Below are 12,497 nucleotides of genomic sequence, written 5' to 3'. Positions count from 1 at the left end.
TCTCCAGTAAGACATTTTATAAGTTAGTTTATTATTTCTCAATATTACAATTATGACAAACATTAAGGCATTCTGTGTAAATTACACAAATATTGAATGTAAAATAATAGAAAATTATCATTGTTGCAAATGTATTACAATTCTTCAATGGTAGTCATATTGGAGTTCAGAAAATAACAAGATGTTTGGTTCTTAATACATTAATGTCCCATCAACATCTTCTTTTATGTATAAAGTTTATTTCAATTGTAAATTTTATACAGAGTTGCAGTAGTCCATATTTATCATATTCTTCAAGTTATATATGTTGTCTGGATTAGAACATTTTTAAAAGGTCATGATATTCTTTCAATATCATAAATCTTTCTTTTAAGGATGTTATTAGTGGGTTGGGTATAGCAAAATAAATTGAAATAATTTTGAAATTGAATTTTAGTTCTTGGAAATCACAATAAAATGAGTCTTCCTTCTTTTTCTTAGCATTTTCTACATGCGTAATGGCATCAATGTTGAAATTCTGTAATTTGACATCAATAACCTATTTTTCATAAATCTTGCTTCCTGTTTTAGACAAAGAACATAACTTTTTCAGTGCTTTCAAGGGCATTATGTATATTAACTTTTGGTTCCTGTAAGATTTATTTAAAAGATTTTACCTAAACACCATTTCATATTAGCCCTGAGCAAATACATTTAAAAGTTGAAATTTGCTAGAATATACTTTGCATTCTAGAATCTATATCATTATCATTGATAATATAATTAACAGTTCCTAAAAAGGGCTTTGCATCCTGCCTCTTGAGTTTTTAGTGACATTATGGCATTCACTTAACTTTCTCATTGTGAACTCAACATTGACATTCAGTGTTGGAAAATTTATGTTTGAAAATACATGTTTAAAACACTCCAGCATTTCATCAAAACTGAAATTTTGCTGGATTTTTCCTGGACAATATTTAAAAATTCAGTGATGTCAAAAGAATATTTTACCACATCATTCACTATTAATTTTAAAGAATACAGAAAACAGATTTCCCAGAATTATTTTTCAAGAATCTTTTGTTACAATTTATTATGGTTTTCCATGCATTTTTGTTCCATTGTCATATTCTTGGCCTCTTGGGTTATTTTTGTCTAGATTCAGTTTTTGTAGGTGGTCTACTGAGAATGTAAAATCCTTCTCTAGTCAATTCATCTGCTAAACAAAATCCCCCAGCATGTTCACGTATAGGTATTTTTGTATTTTGGAAATCAGCAAATCTGAAATAATTGTTATGTATTCTACATAATTTGTTCCTAGAACTGTATTTAAAATAACTGAGTAATGTCTAACATTTCTTACTTTATTCAACATGTTCTTATTCACTGCATCTATATCTACATATATTTAATTATTTTGGTTTGTCTTTTATTCCCTAAACATGTGTTATATTACTTTGTGTCAGTGTTTATATTTTGCATAAATATTCTGACATAATTGTATCAAATTCTGCTATGATTACTGCCAAATTAAGAACATTTCCCACACTCAACCTTCTTGGATGAGCTGGGATATTCCTTCATCAAAAAGTGAATCATAAGTATCATATGTTCAAAACAGCACCCATTTTTTCTCATTTTTCACCGGGATATATTTTTGGAATCAGATTTCAATTTGGTTGGTGTGCATTTAACTTTCTTCATGTTTATTAGGAATATGCGGTAAATGCTGCCAATCTTTGCTTTCATTTTCATTCTAGCGTTGATTTGTTTTTTGTGTGTGTGTGTGTTTTTTCCCATCCCCAAAGACTTTACAATGTAGACAAAATAAAGAATCCTTTGAGGTAGAATAAAGTAACCAGGATTTAGTGATTTTTTTTTTTTAGAAGAATTGAGAGTATTAATTTTCCAAAACTTCCTACCAATGTTGTTCTTTGGAAACTTAACATTTCTTACCTGAGATAGATCATTTCAACCAGAGTTGCCTGTTTAATATGCAAAGTTCTGTGGTTCTGTGGTCAGGTACCTGACAGGCAGCAAGTACATTTGGTTTAATGGATTCCTAGTTTTTGTTTTTTTCCTCTCTTCTAGTTTTTCTTGAATTCCATCAGTTATGAGAGTGTGGAAGACCAAAGTGAACTCCCATCCTGCCCCACCAGCAGTGTGTTAGTGCTGTGTTTTGCTAAAACTAGTACCTCTGAACTTTTTCCCTTTCTTCTGGCAATCCATTTAATTTTTCCAGAAATCTAGTCATCTAGAGGCATTACTAAGTATGGTTAATGGAAGCAGAATGCTGAAGACAGTGCCTAGATCATTGTAAGCAACTACATACATATTTTTTAAATAAATAAAATTTATTTAACAGCTTTCCGATTTCTTTTTCTGGATCTCATGATTAATTTTTTAAGTTTATTTTTTAAATATTTGTTTGTTTGTTTGTTTGTTTACTTTTGGCCACACTGCCCAGTATGAGAGATCATAGTTCCCCAACCAGGTATCGAACCTGTGCCCCCTGCAGTGGAAGTGCAGAGTCTTAACCACTGGACCACCAGGGAAGTCCCTGGATCTCATGGTGCTTTGAAAAAAAAAATTTTTTTTTACCTGAGGAGAAATAATATTATAATTTAGTATTTTATCTTATTATTCATAACACTTTAAAATATTATCAGTGTTATGTACTAATAAACTTTAACAGTATATAATATTTGTAGTAATGAAATTTCTATAACAGTAAATAAACAATTGATATAATTGGCAGGTCATTATATAATAATCTTTAATTTTATCTATGTAATTCTTTGTAGATTTTTAATGGTGGATTCATGATAGTTATTACATAATAATTTGTGTCATTATGAAAGTATTAGTAAATTTAATTTACTAATAATAACAACAATAACCTCATAGTACAGACACATAGAAGCAGATGGTGTGAACTATAAGATAAAATATATCACATTTGGCCAGGCCACTGATACCAATAGGATACTTTTCTTTTCTTTTCTTTTTTAGATGATAACTGGTCAATACTGCAGTCAAAAAAGCAGATCTTGTTTAAGTTATTTTAGATATTAGAGCAACAAATGTTTTGATTATTGTCAAAATGGAATGACTTTGTTAGAAAAAGACACTTTAATGTATGCATAACATTATTGCAGTAACTATACAAATCACTATGACTTTGGAGTCAGCAAAATTATAATAAAATGTTCTTTAAAATTCTGAATAGCAGGGCTTCCCTGGTGGCGCAGTGGTTGAGAGTCTGCCTGCTAATGCAGGGGACACGGGTTCGAACCCTGGTCTGGGAAGATCCCACATGCCGCGGAGCGGCTGGGCCCGTGAGCCACAGCTGCTGAGCCTGCGCGTCTGGAGCCTGTGCCCCGCAACGGGAGGGGCCGCGATAGTGAAAGGCCCGCGCACCGCGATGAAGAGCGGTCCCCGCACCGCAATGAAGAGTGGCCCCCGCTTGCCGCAACTGGAGAAAGCCCTCGCACGAACCGAAGACCCAACACAGCCAAAAATAAATAAATAAATAAATAAAGTAGGGAAAAAAAAAATTATAAAAAAAAAAAAAAGCAAACCTTTAAAAAAAAAAAAAAATTCTGAATAGCAAAGGTATCTAGATGTGGTGGTGGTGTACAGTGTATAACCTTAACAACAATACCCAGAGGCTTTGCTATGGGAGTGATCAAGTGCAGAATGGTGAAAGGAACACCAGTTCCAGATGAGGGGCATTATTTTATCCTAATCCCATGAAAACTAGGGGAGGGTGGAGGGGAGATGAGTGGAGGGCTACAGATACAGCCTGAAATACTCCCTGCAGAGCTTACCCCCGATCATCCTACAGAGTGACCTCTCTACTCTCATTTTCTCTGACCTTAAAAACTGGGACCTATCAGCAACCTAGTCCTTACTCAAGCTTACTCTGCTCTGAAGTGTAGAACCATCTTGGTTTACCTAGTCCCTCTCAAAACTTTTTAATTGGCTCTTCCTATATTCCTCAAGTACATGATGATATATCCTTAGATTGCTTCTCTAGGCTTCTCCCTATATCATCTTGTCAATCATTCATTTCATTCACTCATTCAATAAGCATATCAGGCCCCCGCTAGACTCAGGATGTTTGAAAATGGACCAGTCATTGTCCCTGGCCTCTGGGACTAATGGAAGACAGGCAGGTAGACTTACTATGTTTCAGACACCGGGTCTTAGTTGCGGCAGGCAGGCTCCTCAGCTGTGGCATGAGAACTCTTAGTTGCAGCATGCACTTGGGATCTAGTTCCCTGACCAGGGATCGAACCCCAGCCCCCTGCATTGGGAGCACGGAGTCTTATCCACTGCACCACAAGGGAAGTCGCTCAGACCCTGTTTTAAATACTTTACATGGGTTATCTCATTCAGTCCTTGCCACACACTCAGTGGTGGATTGGATGAAAGAATGTGGATAAAGAAGGTGCCATGACCTGAGATTTCTGGGCTGATTGGATGAAACACAGAAAAGTCTAGTATAATTTTTTTTGGCAACTGGGTGAATGGTGGTGTCACTTACAGAATTAGGAATAAACAGTAGGTTTGGGGAGGAGGAATGAGATGATGAGTGAAGGTCTAGACAAACTGGGTTTTCAATAATTGTGGGATATCCATGTGGAAGAGTCTAATAAACAGTTGATGGCTATGAGAAAAGTCAGTACTGAACACTTAAATCTGAGCATACTTAGTATATAAATTGCAGCTGCATGAATAGAATCACCCAAGGAAAGACCAATTAAAAAAAGAGAATCCCGGATTAAAAGCATGAGAAACAGCAACATAAAATATGCAGGCTATATCTTCCAAGATTCTTCTGTTGTAAATAATAGAAACCCAAATAAAACTGACTTAAGCAAAAACAAAACAAAAAAGAGTTTCTTGACTCAGAAAAAAGAACTAGCTTTGGGGTATGACTAGATCCATGGCATTTGTCCTCTGGGTTAGCTTTCTTCTCAGGCAAGCTCTTTCTATAAAAAAGATAACAGGGCTTCCCTGGTGGCGCAGTGGTTGAGAGTCTGCCTGCTAATGCAGGGGACACGGGTTCGAGCCCTGGTCTGGGAAGATCCCGCGTGCCGCGGAGCAGCTGGGCCCGTGAGCCACAATTGCTGAGCCTGCGCGTCTGGAGCCTGTGCCCCGCAACGGGAGGGGCCGCGATGGAGAAAGGCCCGCGCACCGCGATGAAGAGCGGTCCCCGCACCGCGATGAAGAGTGGCCCCCGCTTGCCGCAACTGGAGAAAGCCCTCGCACGAACCGAAGACCCAATACAGACAAAAATAAATAAATTAATTAATTAAAAAGAAAATCCTTAAAAAAAGATAACAACTAAAGTCCATAGGAAGAACATAGTGCTTTCTTAATAGTTCTAGCAAAAGTCCTGGGAATGATTCTCAATGGTCCATATTGAGTCATTAGACATTTCTTGAGCCATAATAAATTGGCCAGGCGTAGGTCATAAGCTTTCTCTTGTCTTGGGGGTGGGACTGGTGTCCCTTGAACCAAGATAGGTGGAAGGATGGTTCCCCACAGGAAAATGGATCTATTCTTCTCAGTCGAAGGGGAAGTGGAGCCTGTGTATGCACAAGCCACCAATGCCCATTACATAGCAAGGGATATAAACCCAGGAAGGAGGTGAAAAGTAGTGGGTCTAAGGGTAGAAGGTGCACCCCACAAGAGGGTGGTATTACTGGAAGCAAGAAAAGAGAAAGTTTCAAGTAGGGCATAGTCATCAGGGTCAAATGAGAGATCAGGGAGAATGAGGAATGAGCCATATTTACTGGATTTAGCATTAAGAGATTTTAGTTGGAGTGGTGAGAGTGAAGCAAGATTTCAATGGTTGAAGGATGAAGGAAAGGCAAAGAAGTAGAATCTTTATGTCGACAACTGTTTCAAGTACTTTGGCTATGAATGGGAAGAGAGAGATTGGGTGGAGCCAGTGGGGAGAGACTTGAGTCTGTTGAAAATAAAGAGCTAGGAATAATAATATTATTATATCTATCATTCCCTGAGCACTTACTAGGTGCCTGACGACATTTTTCTATGTTTGAATATAAAATTTTGGCCCATGCACTTCATGGTGCAGATTTGATTAAAGAAATGGTCTAGAAACAATGGCAATTTCAAACTCTAAACCTACATACATGCTTCCTATTAGCTACAATAGATGAACTTTCGTGTTCCTACCTAAAGCCAATCACCCAAGTCACTAGTCTGGAGGACATTGCTCCATTGATCTTCCTCTTTTTCTACATCATCCACTATTGCTCTGTACTGGATCATTCCCATCAGTTTACAAACATTGTACTTCTACCATCTTAAAAGAAACTTCTCTTCACTCTACCTTCCTGCCAATCTCCTCCAAAGAGTTATGTCTTGTCTCTTCACTATCTTTAATTCCTCTCCTCTCAATCTCTTTTAATCCTACTCCAATCTGATTTTGGCCCCAGGATTCCACTGAAACCGCCTGGCCAAGGTCACCAGTGACCTCCGTTTTGTTAAATTCCCTCCTCCTCCTCGATACACTTATTTGTCTTGGTTTCCAGGACTCCACATCATCTACCTCCCATCTCTTCTCTGTCTCTTTGTGGATTCCTTCCCTTCTCCCAGACCTCTTAACGTAGGAGTGCTCCACGTCTCAAAATTTGATCCTATTCTCTTCTCTCCCTATTTGCACCCCCTTGCCAATCTCGTCCAGTTTCATAGTTTAAATTCCATTTGTATGCCAGCAACTTCCAAATTTATATTTCTAGCCCAGACCTCTTTCCTGAACTCCAAACTTATTTATCTGTCCAGTCACATACTGCTTGAATCTGCTTGAAAGTTGAATAGATATCTCAAATTTAAAATGTTCAGGGGCTTCCCTAGTGGCGCAGTGGTTGAGAATCTGTCTGCCAATGCAGGGGACATGGATTCGAGCCCTGGTCTGGGAAGATCCCACATGCCGCGGAGCAACTAGGCCTGTGAGCCACAACTACTGAGCCTGCGCGTCTGGAGCCTGTGCTCCGCAACAAGAGAGGCCGCGACAGTGAGAGGCCTGCGCACCGCGATGAAGAGTGGACCACACTTGCCGCAACTAGAGAAAGCCCTCGCACAGAAACGAAGACCCAACACAGCCATAAATAAATAAATAAATAAATAAATAAAATGTTCAAAACTGGGACTTCCCTGGTGGTCCAGTAGTTAAGATCCACCTTCCAATGCAGAGGACGTGGGTTCCATCCTGGTCAGGGAATTAAGATCCTATATGGCAGGGTCAACTAAGCCCAGGCGCCACAACTAGAGAGAAGCCCATGCGTTGCCACAAAGATCCTGCGTGCCCCAACTAAGACCCAGTGCAGCCAAATAAATAAATAAATATTTTTAAAAAATGTTCAGAACGAACTCCTAGTCTCTCCCTCTGCTCCCCCAAATTCCTCATTCCATAGCCTTCCCCCACAAAATTGAGGGCACCTTTCCAGTACTCAGGCCTCCAAATCCTCAAGTGATCTTAGTGGTATACCAAAGGTGGGGATGGAGAGTGGGACAGACAATGCAGTGGTCTGCCGTGGTGGAGAGGGAGTATTTTATGACTTTTTAGACATTGCTAAAAATCGCTGGTGCATGATGATAGCAAACAGCAGACCAACATCTAGCCCATTTTATTATTTTATATTCTCTACAGAAAATGCACACCTTTATTCCTTATTGCCTAAATCCAGGGAGAACCATCTCATCACCACGACCACCTTCCCTTGCTCTGCTACCTTCTTTAATTCCTCTCTTTTCTTTCACCCTCCCCTGCCTCATTCCTTTATTTAGGAAATCCTATTAACTCTACCTTCAAAAAGGAGACAGAAGCCAGCCTCTTCTTAGCACTTCCATGATGCCACTTTTGTCTGAGCTGCCATCATCTCTCTTTTAGGTTCACTGTAAACAGCCTCCAAGTAGGTCTCTGTGCTTCTATCCTTACCCCCGCTCAGTCTATTCCTGAGGCAACAGCCAGAGTGATCTTTTATAGAAACATAAGTCACATCATGTGGAGGCCCTGCTCAATATCCTGCAATGGCTCCTCATCTCAGTGTTCACCATGGCCTCTTAGGCCAGACCTCCTCTCCTACTCTTTCTTCTCTATCCCTTGCTCTTTCTGTTCCTACGCCAGGGCCTTTGCAAGAGCTGGCTGTCCCCATTGCCTAGATTGCTCTTCTCTCCAGGTGTCAGCTTGGCCAACTCCTGACCTCCCTCAAGTGTTTGTTCACATGTCACCTTCTCAATGTGGCTTATCTACCCTGAGGACGCTTTTTATTTTTATTTTTTTAAGTTTATTTATTTATTTATTTTTGGCTGCATTGGGTCTTCGCTGCTGTGTGTGGGCTTTCTCTAGTTGTGGCGAGCAGGGGCTACTCTTCGTTGTGGTGCATGGGCTTCTCATTGCAGTGGCTTCTCTTGTTGCAGAGCTCGGGCTCTAGGCGCGCAGGCTTCAGTAGTTGTGGCACGCAGGCTTAGTAGTTGTGGCTCATGGGCTCTAGAGCGCAGGATCAGTAGCTGTGGCACACGGCCTTAGTTGCTCCATGGCATGTGGGATCTTCCCGGACCAGGGCTCGAACCCGTGTCCCCTGCATTGGCAGGCGGATTCTTAACCACTGCGCCACCAGGGAAGCCCTGGGACCCTTTTTAAATGCTGCAATCTGTGTGCCCTACCCTCACCCTCAGCACATTTGAGTCCTCTAAATCTTTTTTTTCTCTTATCTTAATCTATGTTTTATTTTTCCTTGTCACTTTTACTCTCTAATGAAATACATAATTTACTAAGTTTATTGTTCATTGTCTTTCTCTCCAGAGTAGAGTGTAAGCTCCCTGAGGGCAAAGACATTTGTTTATCCACTGATATATCCCAAAAGTATGGTGACCATACATTTATCATCCCAACCAGGAGTGAAAAGAGGCGTTATTTTCTGGGACGTCTTGAGTATAAACCAAGATTTTTTGCCAGCAAACTGGCATATGATCATTCTACCCAAAGGCCCAGAGTCAAATTTTTCACTTGCCTATCTGGAAACCGTTGAAGAGATCCAAGTACAGAATTGATAGCAGAACTTTCCCCATCCAGATTTTCCCAGCACACTTCTCACCTCGTTTTCATTTCTGCCCCTTTATTATATAGTCTCCCACTGCTGCCAGAATAACATCTCTCTTTCCCTCATTTCCAATCCCGTTCTCCTTCCTCTCCCCTCAAGGACAATCATTTAGTTAATCCTTGGAATTATAATTAAGTATTATTGTAAATTTCAATAATGTTTTAATAACAGTACCTTTGTGTGTTTGAGTTTAATTTATGAGAATGAGACGGCGTTTCTTTATTTTTAATTATTCTTTTTTATTGGAGTGTAGTTGATTTACCACGTTGTGTTAGTTTCTGCTGTACAGCAAAGTGTGTCAGTTATACATATATATATCTCCACTCTTTTTTAGATTTTATTCCCATATAGGTCATTACAGAGTATTGAATAGAGTTCCCTGTGCTATACAGTAGGTTCTTGTTAGTCATCTATTTTATATATAGTAGTGTGTATATGTCATTCACAATCTCCCAATTTATCCCTCCCCCGCCCCTTTCCCCTTTGGTAACCATAAGTTTGTTTTCTGCATCTGTGACTCAATTTCTGTCCTGTAAATAAGTTCATTTGTACCATTTTTTTAGATTCCTCATTTAAGCGATATCATATGACATTTGTTTTTCTCTGACTTTCTTCACTCAGTATAACAATTTCTAAGTCCATCATGTCGCTCGCTGCAAATGGCATTATTTCATTCTTTTTTATGGCTGAGTAATATTCCACTGTATATATGAACCACATCTTCTTTTTTTTTTTTTTTGGCTGTCTTGGGTCTTTGTTGCTGTGCATGGGCTTTCACTAGTTGCAGTGAGTGGGGGCTACTCTTCCTTGTGGTGCGCAGGCTTCTCATTGTGGTGGCTTCTCTTGTTGAGGATCACAGGCTCTAGGGCACACGGGCTTCAGTAGTTGTGACTTGCAGGCTCTAGCGTGCAGGCTCAGTAGTTGTGGTGCCTGGGCTTAGTTGCTCCGCGGCATGTGGGATCTTCCCGGACCAGGACTCGAACCCATGTCCCCTGCACTGGCAGGCAGACTCCTAACCACTGAGCCACCAGGGAAGCCCCTGTACCACATCTTCTTTATCCATTCATCTGTAAATGGACATTTAGGTTGCTTCCATGTCCTGGCTATCGTAAATAGTGCTGCAATGAACACTGGGGGTGCATGTATCCTTTCCAATTATGGTTTTCTCTGGGTATATGCCCAGCAGTGGAATTGCTGGGTCATATGGTAACTCTATTTTTAGTTTTTTAAGGGAGTTCCATACTGTTCTCTATAGGGGCTGCACCAATTTACATTGCTACCAACAGTGTAGGAGGGTTCGCTTTTCTCCACACCCCCTCCAGCATTTGCTATTTGTAGTTGATGGTGGCCATTCTAACAGGTGTGAGGTGATACCTCATAGTAGTTTTTTTTTTTTTTAACAATTCGAAGTCCACCTACCCTTTTTTTTTTTTTTTGATAAATTTATTTATTTATTTATTTTTGGCTGTGTTGGGTCTTCGTTTCTGTGCGAGGGCTTTCTCTAGTTGCGGCAAGCGGGGGCCACTCTTCATCGCGGTGCGCGGGCCTCTCACCATCGCGGCCTCTCTTGTTGCAGAGCACAGGCTCCAGACGCGCAGGCTCAGTAGTTGTGGCTCATGGGTCTAGTTGCTCCGTGGCATGTGGGATCTTCCCAAACCAGGGCTCAAACCCGTGTCCCTGCATTGGCAGGCAGATTCTCAATCACTGCGCCACCAGGGAAGCCTGCGGGGGCCACTCTTCATTACGGTGCGCGGGCCTTTCACTGTCGCGGCCTCTCTTGTTGTGGAGCACAGGCTCCAGACGCACAGGCTCAGTAGTTGTGGCTCACGGGTCTAACTGCTCTGCGGCATGTGGGATCTTCCCAGGCCAGGGCTCGAACCCGTGTCCCCTGCATTGGCAGGCAGATTCTCAACCACTGTGCCACCAGGGAAGCCCCCCCTCATAGTAGTTCTGATTTGCATTTCTCTAATAATTAGTGATGTTGAGCATCTTTTCATGTGCCTCTTGTCCAGCTGTATCTCTTCTTTGGAGAAATGTCTGTTTAGACCTTCGGCCCATTTTTTGATTGGGTTGTTTGGGGACTGTGTTTCTTACTTAAAAAAATTTTTTTTCCATAACAGTATGTTTCAAAGATCCATTCCTGGTGCTCTGTGTACCAAAGCCTAATACTCCATTGAGTGCATCTGCCCCATTTCATCCTTCCCTTCCCCCAGTGATGGACACTTGGTGCCTCATCATCTCTGAAAACACAAGCAAGGCCGTGATGAACATTCTTGTACAAGTTCTGTTAGGACCATTGTAAACATTTCTTTGGAATATAAGATAGGAAGTGAATTGATGTATCATAGGATGTGCTTATCTTTAATCTGATCAAGTTCAGATATTTTGATCCCTAAAATGGCTGCAGACCTGAGGGATCCTATATGCCTCTGTCCTTGACAACATTCAGATTATCTGGCTTTTTACTTTTTGCTACTCTAATAGTATGAAGTTGTATCTCACCATGGTTCTAATTTGCATTTTTCTGATGACTAATAAGCTTGAGCATCTCTTCATTTGCTTGTTAGCCTTTCACTTTAACTTTTCTGTAAATTGTCTGCTCATATATCCTTTGCCAATGCTAATTTGCAGGAATTCTAGTTTAGTCATTGTCAGTTTTAATTATTACAAATATCTTCCTCCACTCTGTATTCCATCTTTAAACTCTGTCCATTATATCATGCTTTGAATAGAAATCCTTAATTTTAATGTGATCAAAATAGTTTGTGCTTTCGATTTAAATTTTATTTAAGGAATACTTAACGACTCCTAGGTGAAATATATTCTCCTTTTAACTCAAGACTTTTGCCTTTCACATTCAGGTCTTTATTCCATTTTGAGCCTACCTTTGTATATCATATTTACTGTGAGTCAGTTTTCCCAACTCCACGTACAAAATAAACCACCCCTTCCACATTGATTGTGGTACCACCTTTCTTGTGTATTAAGTTCTCATATCTACCTGGATTTTATGTCATTGGTCTGTTTGTTCTTGAACAAAAATGTGTTCTTGAACAATGCTACAATGTATTTTATTCCTATGGTTTTGTAGTGTATTTTAGTATCTGATAAGGTTAGTCTCCCTTCTTCACAAAGCCTTTTCAAGGTGGAACTTTACTTGTAGATCTTTAATCTAGAATTATTTTTGAGATTGCAATTAATTTGTAGACTATTGGGGAGAGTTGACATCTATATAATTTTGAGTTATTCCACCTAAAACATGTCTCTTCAGTCTTTTTTCTGTCCTTACAGCATTGGCCAGATCTCCAGTAATATGTTAAACAATAGTGGTGATTGGGCATCCTGGTCTTGTTCCTAGTCTAAAAGGAACACACTAAG

Source organism: Balaenoptera acutorostrata, chromosome 1 (genome assembly GCF_949987535.1).
Source record: "Balaenoptera acutorostrata chromosome 1, mBalAcu1.1, whole genome shotgun sequence".
Taxonomy (NCBI): Eukaryota; Metazoa; Chordata; class Mammalia; order Artiodactyla; family Balaenopteridae; genus Balaenoptera; species Balaenoptera acutorostrata.
This window is presented reverse-complemented; position numbering follows the sequence as displayed.